The sequence below is a fragment of the Panthera onca genome (genome assembly GCF_046562875.1).
Source record: "Panthera onca isolate mPanOnc1 chromosome Y unlocalized genomic scaffold, mPanOnc1 haplotype 2 h2.ChrY_unloc_1, whole genome shotgun sequence".
NCBI classification, from domain to species: Eukaryota; Metazoa; Chordata; class Mammalia; order Carnivora; family Felidae; genus Panthera; species Panthera onca.
This window is the reverse complement of record NW_027675864.1, coordinates 3,252,696-3,279,402: the sequence shown is the minus strand read 5'-3', so window position 1 is coordinate 3,279,402 and position 26,707 is coordinate 3,252,696. Positions and strand designations below refer to the sequence as shown.

The window sequence follows — 26,707 nt, the reverse complement described above, 5'->3', positions numbered from 1 at the left end:
TTAGGACGAAAGGGGACCTCCCTTGCTGTCCAAAGGTCTTCTCCCTCCGCAGACCCGGTGGTGGTAGGCAGCAGAGGGGCACAGATGCCCCGGAGTCCCAGAAGGCAGCGCCGCTTCCCGGGGGCGCTGGCCGGGACCGTCTGGTCCTTCTTCGCCCATAAAGTGCACTAGGGGACGCTGTCCCGGCTGTCCCTGGTTCATCCCTAAAGGCACAAGCCTTCCCGGGGCTGAGAGGTCGCGCGGCGGTGGCCCGCATCTCATGCCCAGGCACTGGGAAGCGGCGGAGTCTCACCACGGGTGCCAGGTTCACTCCCAGGACTTCGCGCGCCTGACGCCGCGCTTCTGCCAGGCTGCTCTCCACCCACACGTCACCCACTCCGCGGATGGTGAGGAAGGTGGTCAACGTCGGGGTGGCCGCCCTCCCACTCTCCTCCAGGGTGCGAACCCCAGGATAGGGCCCGGAGGGCGTGGGAATGCGGGGGCTGCTATCCTCGCGGGACGGCGGCGGCGGGGGCGGCACCTTCCTCAGGCCGACCGCCACCTTCCGGGCTCCGTGGCGCCTCCGCCTGGCAGCTGGCCGGCCCGTCTGGAGGCAAGCCTCTGGGGGCTGCTGCCTCCTCGTGTACACCATCTTCTCCTCAGTCGCCTCCAGGGCGCCCCTACTGCAGCGCTAGAGGCTCTTTCCAGGCGGCCAGGCCCAGGGCCTCCTGGGGCCAGCGCCCCCAGCTTCTTCTTGCTGCTCAAGATGTGAGGCCGCTAGGGGCCGCCCGCGCTTGCCAGGTCTCAAGGCCGCCTCAGGGCCCTGATGAATTTCCTACCATGAAGCCAAATCAGGAGGCAGGCTGTGAGAGTTACACCGCAGTTGCTAGGAGACCAGGCGCTTTGTGAGGTCAAAATGTCTGCATATCTTATCACGGTGGGCTGCCCAAAGCTGCCTTAGGTTTGGCTGTGTTTAAGACTATGCCCTTGAGAAAGACCTGCACGTAATCTTACCTGAGAAGGCCCATAATTCTTCACGAGTTCAAGAGGGTTGTCCTAGAGGTGAATGCACGGGTGCTTCAGCCTCCATTAATTCCATCTAAATGAAGTGACACTTAGCGGTGGACAGTACACACAACTTGCAATCAAACATGACTCTAAGAGGGTTTTAGCTAATTAAGTGACTTGTCATGCAAGGCACTGAAATCCAAAATGAAATAACTACTCTTCCCTTTCAAAGAATACCGATACACTGTGCCTTGCTTAGGGTTCCATATGTGTGTTGCTACAGCTCACAGTTCAGGAAACTGTTCTTCACAGCAGCAGCAAACAGTTTGCCTAGTTAGTATCCATGCTCACTTTCATGCAGCTTAGGGAAGACCGAGTCATTGTGTGCTTAAGAGCAAAGTGGCAACGAATTCTGTGTGAGTGGCCAGTAGGGCATTCAGTGCCACTAAAACCTATTCACTACCTACCAATTCATGGTATTTCAGGTAAGTCATACACAGGGAGTAAGAGACCATATGGGATTCCAAGGGTAGAAAACGTGTTACACCGTCCGTGTAAGTGCTTTTGAAAGCAACCAGCATAGTCCATCCATCATCACCACATACACAATTCATTCACAAAATACTACAAGGACCACCTACCATGATCAACTGAAATCCACTTCCGCATGAAAGGATGACTCCAAACTAGGTGAATCACTAAGAGTGATAATTCATGGTAACAATCAGAAGAGAAACTTGCCAAGGTCAACGTGATACATGTGACAGGCCTCTGTCTTTATTCAACTCCTTTTCTTAAACACACAAAACTTTCATCTACGCAGCTTAAGCCACTACTACCTCACGCTCATAAAGTGCTGAAAATGGAAAACAATCTCATATACAGTAAGAGCAACCCCTGGATTTCCTTTTTCATTCAATGTAATTTATTTTCAAATTGGTTTCCACGCAACACCCAGTGTTCATCCCAACAGGTGCCCTCCTCAATGCCCGTCACCCACTTTCCCCTCTCCCCAACCCCACGTCAACCCTCAGTCTGTTATCAGTATTGAAGAGTCTCTTATGGTTTGCCTCCCTCCCTCTCTATAACTTTTTGCCCCCATCACCTCCCCCATGGTCTTCTGCTAAGTTTCTCAGGATCCACACATGGATGAAAACATATGATATCTGTCTTTCTCTGCCTGACTTATTTCACGTAGCATAATACCCCCCAGTTCCATCCACGTTGCCACAAATGGCCAGATTTCATTCTTTCCATGGCCAAGTAGTATTCCATTGTATATACATAAACCACACCTTCTTTATCCACTTTTCAGTTGATGGACAGCTAGGCTCTTTCCATAGTTTGGCTGTTGTTGAAAGTAGTGCTATAAACATTGGGGTACATGTGCCCCTATGTCTCAGCACTCCTGTACCCCTTGGGTAAATTCCTAGCAGTGCTATTGCTGGGTCTTAGGGTAGATCAATTTTTAATGATTTGAGGAACCTCCACACTGTTTTCCAGAGCGGCTGCACCAGGTTGCATTCCCACCAACAGTGCAAGAGGGTTCCTGTTTCTCCACATCCTCACCAGCATCTATAGTCTTCTAATTTGCTCACATCAGCCACTCTGACTGGCATGAGGTGGTATCTCAGTGCGGTTTTGATTTGGATTCCCCTGACAGGGAGTGCTCTTGAGCATCTTTTCATGTGTCTCTTGACAATCTGGATGTCTTTTTTAGAACAGTGTCTGTTCAAGTCTTCTGCTCGTTTCTTCCTGGATTATTTGTTTCCCGGGTGTGGAGTTGGTGAGTTCTTTTCATAGGTTTTGGATACTAGCCAATTATCCAGTATAACTTTTGCACACATCTTTTCCCATTCGGTCAGTTGCCTTTTAGTTTTGTTGATTGTTTCCTTCACTGTGGAGAAGATTTTTATTTCGATTAGGTCCGATGGTTCATTTTTGCTTTTATTCCCTTGCTTTTGGAGATGTGTCAACTAAGAACTTGCTGACGCTGAGGTCAGAGATGATTTTTCCTGCTTTCTCCTCAAGGGTTTGATGGTTTCCTGTCTCACATTCACGTCCTTCATCCATTGTGAGTTTATTTTTGTGAGTGGTGTAAGAAAGTGGACTAGTTTCATTCTTCTGCATGTTGCTGTCCACTTCTCTCAGCACCATTTGTTAAATGGATGCTGTCTTTTTTTCCATTGCATATTCTCTCCTGCTCTGTCAAAGATTAGTTGGCCATAGGTATGTGGGTCCAATTCTGGGGTCTCTATTCTATGCCATTAAGTCTATGTATTTGTTTCTGTGCCAATACCATGCTGTCTTGATGGTTATAGCTTTGTGGTACAGACTGAAGTCTGGCATTGTAGTGCCTCTCACTTTGGTTTTCTTCTTCAGTATTACTTTGGCTATTCAGGGCCTTTTGTGTTTCCATACACATTTTATGATTGCTTGTTCCAGCTTGGAGAAGAATGCTGGTGCAATGTGATTGGGGCTGCATATAATGTGAGGACTGCGTTGGGTCGTATTGACATTTCGTCAATATTTATTCTTCCAATCCACGAGCATGGAAAGTTTTTCGCTTTCTCTGTATCTTCTTCAATTTCCTTCACAAGCTTTCTATAGTTTTCAGCATACAGATCTTTTACAAATTTGGTTAGGTTTATTCATATGTATTTTATGACTCTTGGTGCATTGTAAGTGTGTTTCGTTTCTTTATTTCTCTTTCTGTTGCTTCATTATTGGTGTATAAAACACAACCAATTTTTGTACATTGATTTTGTACCCTGCAACATTGCTAAATTCATGCATCAACGCTAGAGTACTTTTGATGGAGTCTGTAGGAGTTTCCATGTATAGTGTCATGACATCTGCAAAAAGTGGAAGTTTGACTTCATCGTTGCAAGTGATGATACCTTTAATTTCATTTACTGTCTGATTAATGATGCTAAGACTTCCCACACTATGTTCAACAACCGGGGTGAGAGTGGACATCTCTGTCTTGTTCCTGATCTCACAGGGAATGCTCTCAGTTTTTCCCCATTGAGGATGATATTTACTCTGGGCTTCTCATAAATGGCTTTTATGATGTGTAAAGTAGGTTCCTTCTATCCCAACTTTCTTGAGGGTTTGTATTAAGTATGGAAGCTGTATTTTCTCAAATACTTCTTTCTGCATCTATTGGCAGTGTACTATGGTTCTTATCTTTTATTAATGTGATGTAGCACAATGATTGATTTGTGAATATGGCACTAGCCCTGCAGGCCAGGAATGAATCCAACTTGATTGTGTTGCATAATACTTTCTATATGCTATTGAATGTGATTTGCTAGTATCTTGTTGAGAATTTTTGCACCCCTATTCATCAGGGATATTGGCCTGTAATTCTCCGTTTTTCTGTGTCTCTGTCTGGTTTGGGAATCAAAGTAGTGCTGGCTTCATAAAATGAGTCTGGAAGTATCCTTTCATTTCCATTTTTTGGAACAGCTTGGGAAGGATAGCTATTATGTCTGCTTTAAATGTCTGCTAGAATTCGCCAGGGAAGCCACCTGGTCCAGGACTCTTATATATTGGGAGATTTTTGATAACTGATTCAATTTCCTCACTAGTTATGGGTGCGTTCACATTTTCTATTTCTTCCCGTTTGAGTTTTGAAGTGTGTGGGTATGGAGGCATTTGTCCATTTCTTCCAGGTTGTCCAGTTTGTTGGCATAGAAGATTTTATAGTGTTTCCTGATGATTGCTTGAATTTCTGAGGGATTCGTTGTAATAAATCCATTTTCATTTGTGATTTAACCTATTTGGGTCCCCTCTCTTTTCTTTTTCAGAAGCCAGGCTAGACGTTTATCACTTTTGTGTATTTTCTCAAAAACACAACTCTTGGTTTCATTGATGTGCTCTACTGTTTTCTTTTAGACTCCATATTGTTTATTTCTGCTCTGATCTTTATTATTTCTCTCCTTCTGCTCGGTTTGGGGTGTCTTTGCTGTTCTGCTTGTGGTTCCATTAGGTGTGCTGTTAGATTTTGTATTGGGGATTTTTCTTGTTTCTTGAGATAGGCCTGGATAGCAATGTTTCTTGTCTTTTTTTGTTTGTTTGTTTAGTTTTGTTTGTTGTTCCCTGTTAGGACAGCCCTTGCTGCATCCCGAAGGGTTTGCATTGTTGTGTTTCATTTTCATTTGTTTCCTTATATCTTTTAATTTCTTCTCAAATTGCCTGGTTGACCCATTTATTCGTTAGTGGGATGTTTTTTTTTTTTTTTAATCTCCATGCTTTTGGAGATTTGCCATCATTTTTCTGTGATTTATTAATGTCCCTGAAATTACCACATTCTTATCAATAAGGTTCTGTATGTTTTTAATTAATTGTTTTATATATGTGTGTGTCTCCGAATTTGGTGTGTAGACATTTCAAATATTCAGCTCTTCCTGATGGAGAGACCCTGAAATTAATATAGAAAGCCCTTCATCACCTCTTGTTACAGCCTTTAATTTAAACTCTACTTTGTATGATATAAGTTGGCTACTCCAGGTTTCTTTTGACCTCCAGTAGCATGATAGATAGTTCTCCATCCCCTCCCTTTCAATCTGAAGGTGTCCTCATGTCTAAAATCAGTCTCTTGTAGACAGCAAAGACATGGGTCTTGTTTTGTTTTTTGTTTTTGTTTTTTCTATCCATTCTGATACGCTATGTTGTTTGGTTGGAGCATTTAGTCCATTGAAATTCAGTGTTATTAGGGAAAGATATGCGTTTAGAGTCATTGTGATGTCCGTAGGTTTCATGCTTACAGTGGTGCACCAGTTTCCTTTCCCACCAACAGGGAGAGAGGGTTAGTCTTTCTCCATATGCTCGCCAGCATCTGTGGTTTCCTGAGTTGCTCATTTTAGCCACACTGACTAGTGTGAGGTAGTATCTCAGTGTGGCTTTGATTTGTATTTTCCTGATGATGAGTGATGTTGAGCATCTTTCCATATGTCTGTGGGCCATCTGGATGTCTCCTTTGGAAAAGTGTCTATTCATGTCTTGTGCCCATTTTTTCACTGTATTACATTTTCCAGGTGTGACTTGGGTAAGTTCTTTATACATTTTGTATACTAACCCTTTACCAATATGTCATTCGCAAATATCTTCACTCCTTCCATCGGTTGCCTTTTAATTTGGCTGATTGTTTCCTTTGCAGTGCAGAAGATTTTTATCTAGACCAGGTCCTGATAATTCATTTTTGCTTTTCATTCCCTTGGCTTTTGAGACATGCCAAGGAAGAAATTGCTGCAGTTGAGGTCAAAGGGTTTTTTTTCCTCTTTTCTCTTCTAGGGTTTTGATGGTTTCCTGTCTACATTTAAGTCTTTCATCCATTTTGCATTTATTTTTGTGCACGTTGTAAGAAAGTCATCTAGTTGATTCTTCATCATGTTCAGTACTCCCAGCACCATTTGGAAAGAGACTGTCTTCTATCCATTGGATTCTCTTTCCAGCTTTGTCAAAGATTAGTTCACCATACATTTGCGGGGCACCTTCTGAGTTCTCTATTCTGTTTCATTGGTTAATGTGCCTGTTTTTGTGCCAATGTCATACTATCTTTTGATTATAGCTTCGTAGGAGAGGTGGGAGTCTGGGCTGCCGCCCACTTTGGCTTCCTTTTTTCAACATAAGTTTGAGTACTCAGGTTCTTTTTTTGTTCCGTGCCAATTTTCAGATGGCTTGCTCTAGTCTGGAGAAGAATGTTGGTACAATTTTGATTGGTATTGCATAAACTGTGTAGATTGCTTTGGGTAGTATTGACATTTTAAGAGCATTCATTCTTCCACTCTATAGGCATGGATTGTTTTTTTTTTTCGCTGATTTTGTTGTGTCTTCATTTTCCTTCATTCATTTTCTATACTTTTCACCGTACAGATCTTTTACATCTTTGGTTAGGTTTCTTGCTAGGTATTTTAGGGTTCTTGGTGAAATTGTAACTGGTATTGATTTCTTGACTTCTCTTTCTGTTGCTTCCTTATTGGTGTATAGAAATGCAACCACTTTCTTTACACTGATTTTGTATCCTGTGAGTTTGGTCAATTCATATATCAGATCTAGCGGCGTTTTCATGGAGTTTTTTTGGGTTTTCCGCGTTCAGTCTCATGTCATCTTTGAAAGGCCAAAGTTGAAATTTCAGTGATATATGTTCAGTTAAGTGTAGATAAAAAGAATTTACTCTTTGGGCTCTATGGTAACTTCATAATTGCACAATAAGTGAGAAATAAGCAAGAACTTTGCATGTTATCCCACATTAGAATTGGTAACTGGAATCTAACTCTTTAAAATATATTGAATTCCTCATGTTATGGATAGAAGTATGAAACATCTAACTTCACCCAGTGCACACGTGCATATTTGTAAACACATATGCTAAACAGCAAAATTGTAATACTAGTGAGGTGTACCAAATTTTCCACGTTCATGGTACAGATAATATTGTTTTACTGTCTTTATGGTAGCATCCTAAATAAGACATTTGGATTCTAGGAGAGAATCCAGAACCTACAGGGTACATTCTCCATGCTCTATTCTGGCTTTGAAATAAATGAACAAATGGAATTAAAAAAAAATAGATTGCACTGGTAATCATGTTTAATGCAATTATGCAATAACTTTTTATAGACTCTAGCCATAATAAGAGTGCACGTGAATAGGGTTTGGAAATAACACCTATTTATAACTTTGTTTGACATGACAAAATCATTAGCAACATATACTTTCAAAAATTGCCTTTTTAACTAACCATGGCTATGTTTTAGTTCTTTTATCACTGCAATACTAAATTCTCTGTTGTCTTCTATGCCTTTTTTCAAGCCCAGTGATTAATCTTATGACAATTATTCTAAATTCTTGCTGTTATACTGCTTTTATCTATTTTGATCAATTCTTCAACGGTCACTTCTCCTGTAATTTCATCTGAGGGGAATTATTCCGTTTCATCATTGTGGATAGTTTTCTATTCCTTATGTGTTTTAACGTTTTTGTTGTTGTTGTTGTTGTTGTTGTTGTTTTGTTTTGTTTTGTTTTGTTTTGTTTTGTGTTATGTGCTCTGCACCTGAGAGCACTGCTACATTAAAGTGGGCTCATCCCCTCTCCATGGCCTGGCCCTTCTGGAGGTGTGTTTTGAAAAATGTTACTTGCTTTGTGTTGCTATGACTTTCGTTGTTTGATTTCTCATCTCAGAGTGATTTTTGAAAATCCCACGAGGTGTGCTTTGATTTGCTCCTTGAAGTACCGAATGAAGTAATTGGAGGTTTGCACTACCTTCACAGGGGTTAAAACACCTTAAATTGCCATGGATGGATGTTCTTGCCCTTCCCAACAATGGGGGTTTCTCCTGGTAGTGAGATCCTGGAGATGTGATGGCGCCATAGCCCGGGCTCCACACAGACGGCTCCTCCGAAAGGCTCTGGGCAGCTGCACTTATGAAAGCCGCTCATTTTCTGATTTCCCAGAGGTTACCTTGTGCAAAATTGTGGATTATTTAAATTACATGGCCCCATCAATTTCTTCTACCAGCCAGATCTTAGACTGTAGACAAAGGATACCTCAGAGTTTACTTCTCCACTATGTAAAGGGGAAGTATAACGCCTATGTTCAGTATAGTTGTGAGATTATTGGTAATGCTGTAAAACGTGTTGAAAAAATCCTGGCACATTACACTCAATAAACATTGTATTTTGTTTTGATTTCCTCATAGTTGTCACTACATCCATGCAAAGTGTATCTCCAGGGTGGGGTCTTTTGTAGGGCAAAATGTAAGCTACACCATAGAAGCTATCGACAAGGCAAACTGTTTTTCCTATTCTTGAGGAGGTGACCCTTCCCTTTTTTGTATATGAATAATAAATTTGGTGGTAGAGATTATTGAAGACTTGAATGTATATTGCAGTCCAGCACACCGGGAGATAGTTAAAAGTCCCCTATTTCAGGCACTGTGGATATAAATATTGAGCACCTTAGGTGTCAGGTGTTATTAGGTTCAAGTACACAGTGATAATCAAACATGCACGCTCCATATATTCAGGATGTTTCAAACCTTAGCTACAAAAGGTACATGTGTAATTACAACTTGTGGCAAATGCTGATAAATAAAAGACTAAATGTTATGAGAAGGAATGACACAGGGGACAGAATGTCGATTAGAGGACTGGCCAACAAAGGGTTCTTGGGGAGAAAAGTGCTTTATTCAAACTTGGACCCGTAGCAAGAACGGTAAGGAAACTAGCGAACACAAAATGCATTCGAAGTGGAACCTACGTGGGTCCAATTTGAGAAACCAGGAGAAGAGATGGTCCCAATCACCTAATGAAAGGAGAATGAGGAAAGATGGCATTAGAGGGGTGACAAGGCAGGACTGCCAATGTCTGGTGGTCACGTTACAGATTCTATGTGTCATTTTGAGTACAGTAGAGATTAGAGGGTTGTTTTAAGCAGAGGAATGAACTGCTCAGATTCAGGATTTTTAGATTGCATTCCTGACGTAGTGAAAAGAATGAACTGGGATTTTGGTTGGAAGGGAAAGGCAGCATGGGGCTAAGAACGAAAATGCAGAGTAGGCAGAAGGTGGTGAGAAACTAGCTGGTGTGGCATATGTTGGAGGTGGAGTTGAGAACCCCTGCTGCTGAATGGATCAGGGAAAGACGTTGAGGAGGGGCGACTGACAATGAGTCTCTTTCCCTCTTGAGCAACTGAAGACAATGTCCCATTAACAGAGAGACACAAGAGGGGTCTTAAGTTGGTCATGGATTTTAATTGCTTATTGATTGGGTATTAATTCACATACTTACAGAAGTTTGCTTAGAATTTTAACTTTTCATTGTTTTGTTTCTACCGAATTGCTTCGTTATTACCATCTGGAGGTTCTAACTGATGGTCTCCAATTCTTCGCTGTCAACAAGACCTTCTTACATAAGATTATGGAATTGATGGGTGATGTAGGTACCTCATCTTCTACCCAGTCTTGGTCATCGTCACAAATACTTAATGGCCACTGTTGTAGAAAAACCTCAAACTCCAACAGGGTTGTTCTCACTGTTCTTGGAATGCCTGCCCCTCCTTTTTTCCCACACATTTGCTTTTGTCTCCTTTGTCCTTCTCCTTTCTGCCTGCCAGCCAAAAATTTGGTCATCCTTTAAGATTCTTTGTGCTATGCCTCTGAGATGCCTTTACTGATCAACTCAGCTCAGTGGACTTCTCCTGATACATGAAACTTGACCTTGAAGTCTTACTGTGCTTTGTATGGTGTTTGGGTTTTTCCTACCCTCTAATATTGTAAGTTTCTTGAAGGCAAAGATGAGGTCTTCCATGCTTCCAGAAACTTTTATAAACACTCAAACATGGTCAAACTTTAGAAATCATTCTGGTGAAGTGGTGGAGTCAATGTCATATCAGGTGGGAGGGGAGTCTGCTGAAGGAATTTTCGGATTCAAGCGCAACCTTGAAACAACGTTTACATCACAAACTAAAGGCAATTACCTAACTTCACAAAAACAATAACTTACTGCACATATCTTCACATTTCACAAAAGAGTTATACCATGACCTCTGTTTTCTCCTACCTCTCAATGCATATTGGAGACTGAACTTGAAGAATGTGCTTTCAGAGTTTTGTGATACCTCGATGTTAACTGTTGCAGTACTTTCTAGAGTCACAAGTTGGTTTTTGGCTTTCATTCTCTGACATATATTCATCAAGACAGATTCTGGGCATGAATCCAAAAAGCAGCTTCAGGAAACTAGAAAATTAAACAGCACCAACTAAATTTTCAGTTGTAACAGTTACTACTAAGGAGATCTCATTTAATTCTGTCTTTATCTGGACCATGGAAAATTATCTCTTGCCTTTTCCAGTCTCAGTATTTATGGAGCTGGGATACCAAACTAGGGTGTGTCTAGATATTTGATACCCTAATCTCCCACTCAAGTGTGCCGTATCATGGAACACATATTTTTAGAACATGTCTAAAGACGTTTCCTTTGAGAATTTGGGGTATTTTCAACATATTATGGAAGCCATGCAGAGTCTCTTAAAGCCTATAGGTAGTCTTTTTGTTTAGGAGCTTTATGAAAAAAGCTTTAGAAGAAGAAGAAGAAGAAGAAGAAGAAGAAGAAGAAGAAGAAGAAGAAGAAGAAGAAGAAGAAGAAGAAGGAGGAGGAGGAGGAGGAGGAGGAGGAGGAGGAGGAGGAGGAGGAGGAGAAGGAGAAGGAGAAGGAGAAGGAGAAGGAGAAGGAGAAGGAGAAGGAGAAGGAGAAGAAGGAGGAGGAGGAGGATGGGGACGAGGAGGGGAAGGGTGAGGGGGAGGGCTAGGGGGAGGGGGAGGGAGATGAGGGCGAGGGGGAGGAAAGTGATGTCAATATGGCCACAAAATAATTTTTGCATTGCATTTTATTGTCCAGAAAGAGGAACCCATTGAGAATTCCTTAAACTGGATTCATCTCCTCCTTTTGTCTGGGGATTTCAACATCTACCCTCGTGGTTCTTAACCCATGCTCAAATTAGAATGATCTGTGGAACTGACATCCAGACATCAGGGTGATTCTGATGTACAGCCAGGGTTTAAGGCTAAGGCAGCTAACTAAACATTAACATGCTGTGGTAGATACGCTTCATGCTGAGCACAGTAAAAGGGAAATGTTCATAGCAGCCTTCCGCATAATAAGTACAGTATGGAAACATACATTCCAAACGTGAATCAACAGTAGAAGGGATAAGCAAATTGTTAAATAATCATGTAAGAGAATACAATATGGAAGTACCAATCCCTGAGTTACACCTATGCAAAGCAACATCGATGAGCGTTATAGTGTTGAACGGAAGAAGCCAGATCTAAAGAAATGCATATTATTCCATTATATTTTTATAAAATTCAAACACGGACTAATTTAATCTCTGTTGCTCAAAGTCAGGATATCGATTACGTTGGGGAAGGGAGATGGAGCAGGAATGGGGAGTGATCGCAGGGAGAGAATTCATGGTGCTGGTAATGTCCTCCTTTTGGAGTTTCATGGAAGTTAGAGGCCTAAGGTTATACAATATAAAATTATGTATTTCCTTTACATTTTCAGTATGTCCTCAAACCTATATGCTGAACTATTTGCAGAAGTTCATCTGTATTAAAAGCAATAGAATCCTTTGAAATAAGCTCTTTGGCCAAAAAAATAGTAACAAAAGTTGACAGTGGGATGGATCATTATGCGTCATGATTTGCTACTAGTTCTTGTTTTGTTTGTTTCTTTGCCTGTCTGTTTGTTGGCTTGCTTGCTTGTTTGTTCATGTTTAATATGATGTGGTCCTGGATCAGACCCACTGAAGATGATATTTTGGAAGTTAATATATTAATTAGAGTAAGTGGTTTGATGAATCTGTTCACTAAAGTCTTTCGTAAAGCCAATAGCATATGGTGTAAAGCCAATTATATGATTTTCAAACAAATGTAATTTCTTATAAAGTCACAGTTTTTATGGACTCCTGTGTGGCTCAATTAGTCAAGCATCTGACTTCAGGTCAGGTCATGATCTCACAGTCTATCAGTTTGAGCCCGGAATCGGATTTGGATTTTGGATTCTCTCTCTCTCTCTCTCTCTCTCTCTCTCTCTCTCTCTCACTCTGGCCCGGCTTTTACTCTTTCTCTCTCTCTTAAAAATAGATCAACATTTAAAAAATTAAAACAATGAAAAAAATAATAATGTTGATTTTGAGACAGAGAGAGCACAAACAGAGAAGGGGCAACAGAGGGGACAGATGATCCAAAGTGAGTTTTATCCTGATAGCACTGAGTCTGGTGTGGTGCTTGTATTCACAAATTGTGAGATCATGACCTGAGCAGAAGTTGGACACTCAGCTGACTCAGCTACCCAGGTATCCCTAGACTCCCATTGTAATCTAGACCTTAGCAACGTTAACACTGGACTATTTGAAACTATCCTTGATATGTTGAATGTACCTAATAAATTTATGAATTGAAATATTTTATTTATTTAAATGATACTAGACTGAATCATTTATTTGAACGTGATTTTATGATTATGGTAGTCAGCACAGAGCCCGATGCGGGGCTTGAATTCATGGACTGTGAGATCATGACCTGAGCCAAAGTGGGCTGCTTAACCAACTGAGCCACCCAGGCGCCCCTTTGTCCATGTGTTCTTACCGAACTCTGCCCCTGCCTCACTGAAAGTCAGTCTTGGGGCTCCTGGGGGGCTCGGTCAGTTAAGCGTCCAACTCTTGATTTCAGCTCACATCATGATCTCATGGTTAGTGGGTTTGAGGCCCGTGTCAGGCTCTGTGCTGATAACACACAGCCTGCTTTGGATTCTCTCTCTCTCTCTCTCTCTCTCTCTCCCTCTCTCTCTCTCTCTCTCTCTCTCTCTCTCTCTCTCTCTCTCTTTCTCTCTTTCTCTCTCTTTCCCTTCCCTTCCCTTCCCGCTCGCCCGCCCTCCCTCCCTCCCTCCCTCCCTCCCTCCCTCCCTCCCTCCCTCCCTCCCTCAAGCTCTCTCTCAAAAATACATAAACTTGAGAGAGATTAGTAGGAGATGGGCAGAGAGAGAGAGGGAGACACAGAATCCAAAGCAGTTTCCAGGCTCCCAGTTATCAACACAGAGCCCAACGCAGGGCTCAAACTCACAAACCGTGAGCTCATGACGTGAGCCAGTCAGATGCTCAACTGACTGAGCGACCCGGGTTGACCCTAAAATAAGTAGACTTTAAAGGAAAAAAAAAAAAGTCATTCTTATGTCCCTTCCTTTTGAAATTGGGTTGGCCTCTGTGACCTGGGTGGGGAATGTGGCAGAAGTGATGATGCATGGCTTCTGGGACTCCTTTGGAAAAGGTGTCCAAAAGGCAGTGTCTTCTTGGTTGTGTCTCTCACTGAACATACCCCTTTTGGGGCTCAGAGCTGCCACGCCAGGGAGCATGAAGTCACTATGCTGGGGGAGGTGCATAGGAAAGGAGATGTTGCCGAAGCCCCAGCTGTCTCTGAGTCTCCCCAGTGCAGACTCTAGGCATGTGAGGGAAGGCGACTCTCATGGCAGCCGCCATCTGACTACAGTCTTGCGAGAGACCCTGAGTGAGAACTACCAGGCACAGCTGCTCCCAAGTCCCCTTCCCATGACTCCCTCTCCCCAAAACAGGGATAACAGGTGTTACTGTCTTTGAAGAGCTAAGTCTCAGGGTTCATTATTAGGGAGCAGTAGGAACTGTAGCACCAATAACTTGTTTCTCTGTGGTGGGAACTACCTCTCAGCTGGGGTCAGGAGGTTGACCACTGGTCATCAAGCTGCAAGGTCACTCATCTGTGCCTGGGACTCTGCACAGACCTCCTTCCAGCCCACCTCCTGTAGACACCGCCATGCTCCCGGGATGGAGGTAGCTGCTTGGCGATGCAGAGAACAGAAAGGCTTTGCTGCTGTCTGGGAGGAGACAAGGCAGCTCCAAGTCTCCTACTTGCCTGGGGGGGAGAGATTAGTCTGCTTCATGTGTGTCAGAGTCACAGGGCGGTGCTTGGTTCATGGGGAGTGCTAAAAGTAGTGGCCGCAGTTACTTACTGGTTTTGTACAGCAGATGGGTGCGAGGACTGTGCCAGAACACAGATTGGACAAGCGCTGATGCGGCTGCTCATGAGGCTGAGCCCAGGGAGCTTCGAGGGGGTCACACGTCCCCCTGGTGCACCAGGGATGATCTTGATGATGGTGCTGGTGGTGGTGGGTGGTGGGTGGTGTGATGTGACGTGATATGCGCTCAGAGTGAACAGTCATGAAAGAATTCTTGACACATTTTGAGTTGGAAAAGGTGGTTTTATCAAAGGCACAGGGACAGGACCCCTGGGCAGAAAGAGATGCACTGGGATTGTGAGGAGCTTTCAACTTGGGGGCAGGTAGAAATCAAGGCATTTTGCAAAATGACGGTGTTTGCATGTTGAAGAGGTCTTGCGGGATCCTGGAGGTCTGGCTTTTGTCAAGCTAAGGTGGCTTTTTGCCTCTAGGAAAGCATTAACGGTAATGCTTTATGCATTATGCTTCATGGGGTCCTGAGTTCCTGTGCTCTGCCTGCCTCAAGGCGGTTGCGAGTTCTAAGGCAGTTTAATTTTACCTTCCTGTCTTTTGCCTTTGTTGCTTGTCAGTGATGAAGATGGCGGCTAAGCTTCCTCATCCGTCACGCATCAGGTGCTCTGCGAAGGGTCTGAACCACTCAGTTCTCACTGCAACGCTATCAGGTAGGTCCTACTCTTGTTCCCGTGTTCCAGGCAGGGGGAGGAGGCACTGGGGGGTCACATAACTGGCCCTGTCTTACGCAGTCATGAGCTGCCCTGGGCTCCTCATTGTTAACATCTCCAAGTAGCACGTATTTCGAGGTCTGCACCGCATATATAATGTGACTTCATCTTCAAAGCAACCTTGTGAGGGAGTTGAGGAGACCTCCGTTTTTTTCTAGTTTGAAGCTACCATCCAGAAAGTTAAGTGGCATCCTCACAGTGACACTGGAAATGAGGCAGAATGGTGTCCGTGGGGGTAAGTGTCAGGCATGCCGTTTGGAAAACAGTCCAGGTGTGTAAAGGAGAGGTCGGGTGAGATGCCGCTGAAGTGAGGGCCAGAAGCGTGGAGCTGGGACTTCATTCGGGATGAAAGGGGGAGCCACAGAATGCACCCGACGTGCATTGTTGAGGTTTGTCCCTGGTGTGGAGGAGAGTTTGGAGTGGGAGAGGAGAGCTGATGTGATGGGATCCCAGCAGGGGCAAGGTGCCGGCCTGGAAGGTCACAGGGTCTGACGAAGGACATGCTGTTCTGGAGAAGGCGGTGTCTTAGCAGCGTCTCTGCTGTGGTGGAAGACACACAGAGGGGAGTAATTCTGAGCCACGCCTGAGGTGGAGAGGGTGGGTGGGCAGGAAACAAGGGGCTGCCTCCACCTCCCGTCGGTCCCAGAGTCACATGTGGATGGGCCTGACCTGCAGGGAACAGCCAACAATGAACCACGTTTCACTTTTCTTGCAAAGAGTCTGGTAGATTTCTCACTGTTTTTTCAAATAGCGCCTTGGGATCTGTGAAGGGGACACACTCACAGATCCCGTTAGGACACGTGGCACCCTGTCAGGGGCGGAGAGTTGGAGGAATCTGGTAGGGTGCATGTTGGCTGTATTGCTGAGGAGGCCAGAAAGCCAGGATGGGATACTAGGCAGACTAGAAACCAGCTCTCTTCTTGCAGTGGAGAAAAGGGTAACAAAAGGTCCATGTGTGCTCCATCGACAAATAGTAGCTGTCATATCGGTTGTAAAATTTTGACCGTTACATACCCCAGATTCCTCGGTGGAGTGGAATGTGTGCTCTAGAGCCAGCCAGACCTGGTTCTCTCCCACCTAGTAGCCACGTGATCTTGGGAGGTTGCTGAGATTGGCACCAGAGTCAGGCAGGTGATGCTGGAAAGGTGGGAATCACAACACTCAATACAGCCTTCTCCCTGAGTCCCATCTTGGTTGTCTACAAAACGGAGGTGGGAAGAACATCCACTGCATTCGGCACCTGTGTAGATGAAGTCAGTTCTCTTAGAGGCAAACCCACTCCATTACTGCCGGAAATGTTAGTAGTAAAGGGGAGGTACAAAGGAGCAATGCCAGAAACGTTCTCGAGTAGGAGGAGGGGCTGTACTCCAAATTCTTGCACATCAGCTTCAGGGCTGATGTTAGATACAAGCAGCTGGCCACGAAGCTCCTGCAGAATATGACTTCCTGGAAAAAATAGCCCAGCGCTATTCCTAAGCCCAGCTTAGGAAGAGACACATTTCGGGCTTCTGCCAAGTTACTCACATTTCGGACAATTTGTATTTGAATGCAGAATGGGTTTCGAACAAATTCCTTTCTTTTACCCCGACTACTTGCAGTGAGCTTGGGGTTGAACTCTGCCCCTTTGAAGAAAATAAGGCACTGAACCATAAACTATTATTTTTTGACACTAATTTCCCCAGACTATTTTTCTAGGGTAGTGATCTCAGTTTAACATACATTGATGAGTTTTAAGTGTTTTTCTTCTCAGAACACATTTATGGGGATGAGCAGGACATAGTACACAAGAATTCAGATTCTCGGAATTTTGAGTCACGGTGTTTGGGACAGAGTAACCAATATGGGTGTGAGCACGTGCGCGCGCACACACACACACACACACACACACACACACACACACCACACACTCCAGTCTTTACCTGCACATCTGCCTTCTCCCAGGAGGAGGAGGGGAAAGGAAGCTCTTCTGTTGCTCGGGCCCTTTTGTTGATTTATCATTTATTATTTTTTAAAATGACTAAAAATGTAATTGGCCTCATAACTCTGTTTTGGTGTGGGCTTAACCAAGGTCCTCAACCCCTGGGAAAAGTCCTCCAGTTGCCATGTTTTTTTTTTTTCTGTTTTTTTTGTCCAGTTCTCACCTCAGGCACGAGCTTTTATTCATCGGCATGCCTTTGCAAAAGACTGTGTCCCTCCATCCCTCCGAAAAAGACATTTTCCTTATCAGAAATTTTAGAGATTTCCGGTTCCATTTAGTACTGAGAATGAGTAGCAGTGATGATGGCAGTGATGTCGTAGCGATGGACTCATGTGCTGAAAAATGTGACACGTGTCAGGTTTCTTTTCTTTACCATAATCTTCCCAGTTCTGTTAGAAAGCCATTTGTGGGTTTGAGGTGAGTGAGTCTAACTGCCCCCTTCCCTTACCATGGGGCAGGGTGGGGGATGTGGACACAGTGACTTGTTTCCTGCTGGGCACGTGGGTCCCAACTGGCTATGTGACCAGACCAGGAGTCTTTCTGTGAGGTCATTGGGGTGGGTAGTGACCAGGTCTCCTCCTTGGAGGTCAGAACCATAAGATTCATGCCATGCCCCATCCCATGTCATGGGGAGAGACAATCTTCCTGCAAACTTTCAACAGACAGGAACCAGTATGGAGGTTCTGAAGGAGCAGACCTTGGGCGTGAGCCCATCTCAGTAGTGCTGGTGTGGGGTGAGGCGGATCTGTTACCAGAAATAAAAGGAGAGAGCTTGAAAAACATGCGAGAAAGCCAGGAAACAGTTGTTACTTCCCAAGGGGAAGCCTTTTCTGCGGACTCCTGTTGTAAACCTAGGACTGGGTAGTGTAGCAAGGGATGGATGTATCATCAGAGAAGAGACGAATGGATTTCAGCGTTATCCCAGCAGCCTGGATGTTTCAGAAAAGGAGCTGAAAGGGTGGTAAAGAACAGGCCAGTGAGAAGCTTATGGGAGGTGGAGAAATGGCCCCCAAAGATGTCCACTGTAACCTGTTGGGCCTGTGGATGTGTCCTCTGCTGTGGCCCAAGGAGCACCGAGGATGGATTAAATAAGGGCCTGGGGATGGGAAGCCCTCCTGGACTGTCTGGACAGGGGCACCATTGCCTCACGGACCCTTAAACGTGGAAGAAGGAGGCACAAGAGAGGTGGGAGAGATGAGGCCAAAGGGAAAGAGGGGGTGAGAGGGGCAAGAAGGACTCATTGCACCTTGAAGATGCAGGAAGGGTGCGGAGTCGTGGAATGCAGGGGACCCTGCAGCCAGGACGGGCCTCAGCGGCCAGCTGGCCAGCGGTGCACTGTGCCCACAGAGTGATGGAAGAGGAGAGGCCCCACCCCACAGGGCCCCCGGGGGCGTGGGGCGCAACCTGCCCATATTTGGTGTCAGCCACTTCTGACCTCCAGAATCCACTGAGGTCGTCTGAGCCACCATTTGTGATAACTATTTGCAGTAGCAACAGAAAATTTGTGTAGAAAAAGACCCACATGCTATCAAATCAGGACAGAGGCGGTGCCCTGCAGACTGGCTCAGTGTGCGCCAGCCACACAGGGACCTGGCCTCCCAGAGTCTCTGCTCCTGGCCTTTCATGTAGAAGGAAAAGTGCCCGTGCCTCCCGGGGCCTGTGCTTGTTGGTTAAGATTGTTCTTGTATGGCAGTTAGCACAGCATCTACCCGACTCCGTGCTCAGTAACTGCTCGGTTGATGCAGATGAACACAGGAGAGGGAGAGACATCCCCATACATACTTTGAGATTCTCCTTCCTTTGTTAAGTAGCCCAACTAGGTCACAAAGAAATGCAGCCTGAATAGACGTTGCAGGCTAATTCCATTTTGAAGGGTTTTGACAGCATTTATGTTTTCATCTCTATTAAATTGTAGTGTACTGAAAATATGTTGAAATTTCATTAGAAGGTAATGCATGAGGCCACAACTCCTTTTTCTGGACAGGAGAGGGATGCGAGGGGGGAAACAAGGAACACACCAGTTTAAAATTCCACTCCATGTGCATCCATTCTGTGACATTTGCAATAGCAGTCAGAGGCCCATGCCTTGGTTACGGTGTGGCAGCAAGTGGATAGCCAAGCCCGTTAGCCCTGGGTTGTTTCTGAATTAAAAGGTTCACCTTATAGGAGCTCATCTGTGTGCTTCCCCGCTGCACATGGCTGGATATGTGGTTTCTCCTCTGCACTGTTTTCCCCTCCCACACACCCAGTTCTTTCCCCCACTCATTTATTCTTGCCCTGTCTCTCTGGAAGGACAGGGAAGCTTGGAGTCTGGGGTTTGAGCCCCTGCTCCACCATGTACAGGGCTGTTCAGGGCTGTGTCCCCGAGCCTGGCTAGCCGCTTGACTGATGGGGTTGCTGCAGGGTGAACAGAGGATTCCGGAAATGCACATAGCAGAGTAAATGCCGCTACTCTTCTTGTCTACACTGCCTCCACAGCAGTCCTGAGAGCCTGGTGTCTTACCCAAGCTGGTGTTTTTCAATTCCAGTGTCTCCTAGGTTAATGAAAGTTCAGGGACCCAGGTTCTTACCAGCCCGTCCTTTACGTTCTGACACCTGGGGGTACTGCCCCTTGATTTGCTGCTGTTGTGATAGAGGTGTGTGCATTGAAAATATCCATCTTCCTCCACCCTGCCCCACCCCCCTCTCCACACGCTGAACATCCAGGACAAACCCTCAACCTCAGATCACTCACCCGGGCCACGCTCGCGTGTGAGCGAGCCGCTCACGAATCGGTCTCCGCTCGTTGGTTTCTTAACATAAAATCATTTTCTAACTCACTGTTACAATAACAATGATTATTCCTATTGAATCACAACTTGAGGTGTCTCACAGTGTTCCAGGGATCGTTTTGTCTCACCGTTACCGATGCTGTTAATAACTCATGAGGGATGCTTGTCATCCACTCTGATGAGCCCTGGGTCATCCACGTACAGCAGTACAGCAGGAGAATCTGGGGGACTGACGTGGCTTCAGGGGCGCCTCCTCTGAGCCCATCCAGGGTGTTGGTGTCCTTGATGACACCCTTGTCAGTTTCAGTTTGACCCCTATACTGCCCCCTCCCTCCTGTCCTGTGGCCTCTGATAATTCTCAGGCATCTCAGACCTCCCTGCAAGTTTTGTTTGACCTGACACCGCCTCCCTTCTGAAGGGCGGAGTCAGCCGCAAGTTCAGTGAGCTGGAGGTGAGCAGGGTGGTGGGGTGGTGGTGGGGGTGCTGTGGGTCGTTAGAAAGAAAACCACAGGCCCCAAATAGTGTCACTTCGCTGAAGTTCCCAAACTGGGGCTTAAGGCCTAATCCAACTGCATTTCAGCCCCCCTCAGAGACGTAGTCTGAACCAGCCAGGAATGTTCCATCAGTGCCAGTGACTCTGCCACAGGGGCCTCTCCACCCCCCCCCCCCAAAGAAAGAAGACATCTCCTGGATCCAGGGACCCCTTGCTTTCCACCTGGAAAGCAGCCTCCCTGCAACAGCCCTTCGCTGTTGCTAGTAACTTTCTTACCCAGCCCTCCTTCTAGATGGACCTTCCTTTCTGTCCAGCTCCTTGGAGCCCCTTCTGCTTGCCGCTTGGGGTGCTACCCAATTCATGAGTCCTAAAGCCAATCAGATCTTTAAAATCTGCTCAGTTGCATTTTTGTTGTCTGGCAGTCTGCGCAAGAAGGCTCAGCCGGTGTCTCTCTGAGGCTTAGGCCCCATCAGGCATGGCCACCGAAGACCCTGAGGGACCTTTCTTGGGACGGAGGGACTCTGAGTTTGGGACTTATCCTGAGACAAGTTTGAGTGATGTTAATGCTCCTAAGGGAGCAGGGCAGGATGGGGGCCAATAATGGGTGTGTGCGGCTCCTCTGAGAGACCGTGGGGACAGTGTCGGGACAGTGTAGGAAATGCCTCAGCGTTGCCTAGTGGGGGCAGAGGACTGGGGCATGGGCGTGCAGTGAGCCCACCCTCCATGATTGATGTTGGGGCAGAGATGCCTTGCAGGCAGCAGCCTTGGCAGGAGGGGGTGTGGGTGGGGCACCCTGTGGGCTGCTCCTGCCTCGCTTCCCGGCCTCCCTGTCACTTGGAGACCAGAAGTCCTGACCGTAGTGTTGATAGTGGAATGTCTGCGCCCCTTAAGGGGAGCCCTGGAGGAGGAGTATGAGAGTGTCCTATAAAAGCTGACCGTTTGGGAGAGCACAGGAGGGAAGAAGAGGGCTCTGTCTGTGAGCTGGCCCCAGCCCTCAGACCAGCCAGGAGCCTCTGTGGGAGCAGCCGGTGGGATCAAGCCCGGGGGAGCCTACCTTCTGTTCAGCCCAAACGTTGGAGGTTCAGGCCCAGACACTGGCAAGGGCAAGACTCTCCCCTCACCGCCTCACCTCTGTCAGGAGCCGAGCATCCCCAAGGAGGCCGATGGAGGAGAGCCGGTCTCTGCATCCTCTCAGGGGCCATGGCAGCCCTTTGTGGCTTCTCCAAGTGGATTCCTAGGCCACCAGCATGGTCAGGGGGGATCCAAATGGACGGAAGTCCAGCAGTGGCAGGACGTGGTAGACGGGCACATGGGAAGAAGCCCTTTTGAGACTCAGAAATGCCTGGGCGTTTTGGGGCGTTTTGACTCGGTCACTAAGGCCACTGGAGGGGTGTCTATGCACCATCATGTGAACATGAAGGAACAACGGGGAAACCCAAACTGATGCACAGCCTGAAAGTAACACACAGGCCTCTGTTCCTCGAAATTTCTGTGGCATGAATGACCAAGGCCGAGGAATGTTCCAGAATAGAAGGTAAATAAAGAGATGTGACCACAGAATACAGTTAGTGACCTTGGAATGCATTCTGTGCAGGAACAAAGTTTAATAAGGACATTTTTGGGACAGTTGATGACATTGGAATATGACCCATGGTTTAGATTACGGTGTTGTACTGGTGTTCAATTTCCTGAGGCTGGTCACTGACTTGTGAATATGTGAGAGGATGGTTTTGTCCTCAGGGTGTAGACCCTGAGCAGAACCGACAAAGGGGCATGGTATGTGCAACCGACTTGGAAATGATTTAGAAATACAGTAAAACCTTGGATTGCGAGTAATCTGCTCCGCGAGTGTTCCACGAGACGAGCAAACATTTCTAATAAACTTTAACTTGATGAAGGAGCGATGTCTTGCAGTATGAGTCGTACGTGATGCCGAACGTCATGTGGTCACAACTGAGCCAGTGGTTCTTGAAATTTGCTTTGATACATGAGTGTTTAGGAGTACAAGCATGTTTCTGGAATGAGGTATGCTCGAAAACCAAGGTTTTACTTTATGTACGAGTGCGCGCGCATACGTATGTACATATGTAAAACCTGGCCAAGCGAAGTATTAGTGAAATGGGCTAAAAGGTATATGGGGGTTCCTTTACTATTCTCGCAGTCTTTTGTAGCTTCGACAGTGATTGCAAGATAAAAGGAAAAGGAAGTTAGTGACCAGTTAGTGAGGCCCGGGAACACACACACACAGTGTCCCCTGCATCCGATGGGAGACCAGATCCCCCACCCCTCCTGCCCAGTCTGCTGCCCCACCCCCACCTGGCAGAGTGCTTAGATTATCCACGAAGCCCAATCTCCAACACTTGCTTTGCACTCCACCCCCTTGGGACTCATGCTTGGAACCATGCACAGGCGTTTGTTTCCTCTTCATTCACATGGCCTTGTTTTCCGCTAGCTGTGCCAACGCCGACCCTTGGTGCACACCCAGGGTCCCCAGACAGATCAGGAGTGTCCCGCCCTGTCCTCTTTTAAGCCATATTTTCCCAGCCATATTGTCCAGATCTGGTCTGTCCAGCCCTATGGCATGATGCGTGGCACATACTTCATTTTCTGGGTCGAATGAGCGGGCCAGGCAGGGGGAGGGTGGTGTGCTCCCAGACCCTTGGGAAGATGTTCTGTGGGAGGAGAGGGACACCTGGCTTCTGTTTCATTGGGTGGGGGGGGAGGTGGGTAGGCGTGGGCCAGGCGTTCACCCAGGGATTGTGGTGCTGCCATCAGGCCCATGGCAGAAATGACAGGAGGTAGAACCATACCTGAGCAAAGCATCCTGTCCGTTGTGACCGCATCATGCTGGAAACTTCCTTTCTTAGTGTCCCTTTGAGGCTGTGGTCAGGGAGGGGCTGGGTCCCATTGGAAGCTGGGTTTGTGTGGGGTGGGGAGGCCGCAGCCCCCAGGAAGGCGGAAGGGTGGATGGGGGAATGGCGGGAAGGCGGAAGGGGGTGCTTTCCTGTGGCCACAGGAGGTCTATAGGAGGTGAAAGGCAGCTAGAGACACAGAAAATAAAAGCAGAATGAAGACTCTCAGGGATCCAGAAACAAGCTGATGGGGCCCACCCCTTGGGGTCCTCTTCAAGGCCCACCAGTGGGGAGTTTCTCAGGCTGCAGGGAAGGTCTTTGTAGGGAAGGTCTGGTAGGCACTGCACTTAAGTGGATTGATGTACAAGTATCTCAAGAGCACTAGGGGAGGGCGAGCAGGGTATGGCCACTCTATACTAGGGTTTTGGATTTGTACTGTTCCTTTCGATTTGTGAAGTCAGGTCTTTTGTTCATGTTGGGAAAGGCTTTGCTTTGGCGGGGGGGGGGCAACTCGGGGTCCTCTCCTTGCAGGGGGGGTCACAGCCTCTTCCATCTCATTCACTGGCTTTGGGCAAATCGATAATGAGGCCACCCACCGTCTATAGAATCAAATCAATCCTGTGAGTGTGTCTGGGTGGACCACACTCCTTTTTCTGGCCCCAGTGGACTCTGGCCAATCTTAGTCATCGATCTGTACTGCAAATATTGTTGAGCTGCTTTTTAAGAGCCAGGCATGGGGTGCCTGGGTGGCTTGGTCGGTTAAGCGTCCGACTTCAGCTCAGGTCATGATCTCACAGCCCGTGAGTTTGATCCCTGCATTGGGCTCTGTGCCGACCGCTCAGAGCCTGGAGCCTGTTTCGGATTCTGTGTCTCCCTCTCTCTCTGCCGCTCCCCTGTTCATGCTCTGTCTCTCTCTGTCTCAAAAATAAATAAACATTTTAAAAAAATAAAAAAAAAGAGCCAGGCAGTCGGGCTGGAGCTACAAATAAAACGGCAGCCCACAGGGGCCCCTGTTCCAAGTCCGAGATGACAGGAGACCAGTAAGCAGAATCCTGTGGTCCATGCAGCAGGATTCATGCTATAAAAATAAAGAAGCCTAGGGCTGGAGAGAGGAGCTCCAGATTAGGTCAGAAACATCTTCCTGGAAGGGCGTGGGGTGAGTAGAGCCCAGAAGGAAGTAGGGACCAGCCCTGTGTCCTGCGAGCTCCAGGCAGAAGGCAGGGCTACAGCCATGGTTGTGAGACATCTCTGGGGAGGAGTGGAGGGCCGTGGAGAGATGGGGCAGGACTGTCAGTGACAGGCCTGGATGTTGGAGGCAGCAGGAAGAGCACCGCCTGGCAACATGGATAGGGGCTTGGTTCTAGCCACACTGATGTGAGAAGCGGGTTTTGGGGCTAGGAGAGTGATACATAGTACAGTCATCCAGGGGGTCAGATTAACTCCCACTGACTTCAGCTTCTGTGTTACCCCTCCCAAGGGAGCTGTGGCCCGAGTGTCTGTGCCCCGCATCTGTGCTTCTGATTGGACGCTGCATGAGGACCAGCAGGAAATAACGCTGAAAGAGGCCATGCTTCTCAACCAGAGGTGATTCTGCCCCCCGGCTGACAGCCAACAATGTCTGGGGACATTTGTGGTTGTCACCACTGTGTGTGTGCTCACACGTGCTTGCACGTATGTGTATGTGTGTGTGTGTGTGCACGTGTGTGTACTCCTGGCATCTACTGGGTACAGGCCAAGGATGTTTCAAACATCCCTCAGTGTCCAGGTCAGATGCCCCAAACAGGCTCTTCTGGCCCCAGATGACCCCACTGCCTACTCTAGACCCCAGCTAAACATGGCATGTTCTATGCTACATTTAATCCTTATAGGAATCCTATTAAGAATTCGGTTTCCTTTTTATAATTGGGGAAAGTGACATTGGGGATGGTGAGCCATTTCCCAAGTGACACAGCTGGTTAGTGGTGAAGCTGGGATTCGAACCTGGGTCTGACCCTGCAGTTTGTGTTTTAGATGATGCAGGACGCTGTGCGGGGACGAGACAGGTAAGGGGCACTCAGCAGGTGCCTGGAGAGCGAAGAAACCTCTTTATTTTGACTTGAAAGTTCTCTGGGTGCTGCTGCCAGTTTGCTTTTGCTCCAGACATTCCCTGGTGACCCCCTTGATTTGTTCAGTCCCTCGGAAATCACCCAGAACATTCACACCACTGCCCAGCACTCATCGGACACTGGCAAGTGGGGAGTTAACGATGTCTTGATGTTGGAGTCAAGGAGACCTAGATTGGGCAGCCAAGTCTTACAATCTGTACATGGGAATGAGGGGTTATATTACCAGTGCCGCCCGCCCTGAGTCTTGGGTTTGTAAAGTGTGCTGACGAGTGCCCGTCAGCCTCAGGTCCCTTTCTTAGGAGGCCCCAAACCCTTAGGGAGGTTTCTGGACCCACTACATGGCAGGGTAGGGGGCCTGATTACCCACCATGGCGAGAGGACGGTGGGGCATCTGATTCAATTGCTTTTCCTGTGGATACACTGTGACAGATGTCTGTGGTGGGCTCGTGTGCACACTTGCCCTGGGGACTTCCTCAGCGCCTTGACGATGATCCCAGGGGACGCCTCATCAGGGGCACTGAAGGACTCAAATGTGAGATCCATGAGCATGGTTCCTAATCACACCCCCTCCCTGCCCCTCACGCTGGCTGCCCCAGGGGCTCCTGTTCCTATCATCCCCTCAGCTGTGATTCCTTGGGCCTACAGGTTCTGAACCAGCCTGAGCCAGAGTAGTGGGTAGGTGGGCTCTGAATGGCATCAACTTACCAGAGACCTGCTTCTTTTATTTATTTTTTTAAAGTTTACTTATTTGGGGGGAGGGGGGAGAGATAGAGAGCGGGAGGGGCAGAGAGAGAGAGAATCCCAAGGAGGCACCGAGCTGTGAGCAGAGAGCTGACGTGGGGCTGAAACCGTGAGATAATGACCTAAGCCGAAATCAAGAGTCGCTAGCTTAATGTACTGAGCCGCCCAGATGCCCCAGGAGCCCTGCTTCTCAGTGTCTCTCACCCACTTCCCTAACACTTGGGGCCATTGGTGGATGGGCTAATGGGGACAGTGGGGACAAGACAGCATTCATTAGGAGTATACAGATGGCTCATGGGGACCCCTGCTAGTTTTTCAAGTTCAGCTTTCTCACAGAGCTGGGCAGGCCCTGCTCCAGGCATGGGAGCTATTCATTTAAATGAATCCTACAAGGCCTGCCCTCCGTGAGCATGTGGTCTGCTAAAAGAGCCCCATGAACAGCAAATACATCAGTGCAGGCACCCCTGGCTCTTGTCACTGCCTTGCTCACCAGCCTGCCTT

At 47.0% G+C, this 26,707-nt stretch overlaps 1 pseudogene; it reads right to left on the bottom strand.

Annotated features, from left to right (window-relative positions):
* LOC145715256 (uncharacterized) lies at window positions 1–26,014 on the bottom strand (annotated as a pseudogene).
* Window positions 26,015–26,707: the final 693 nt, after the last annotated feature.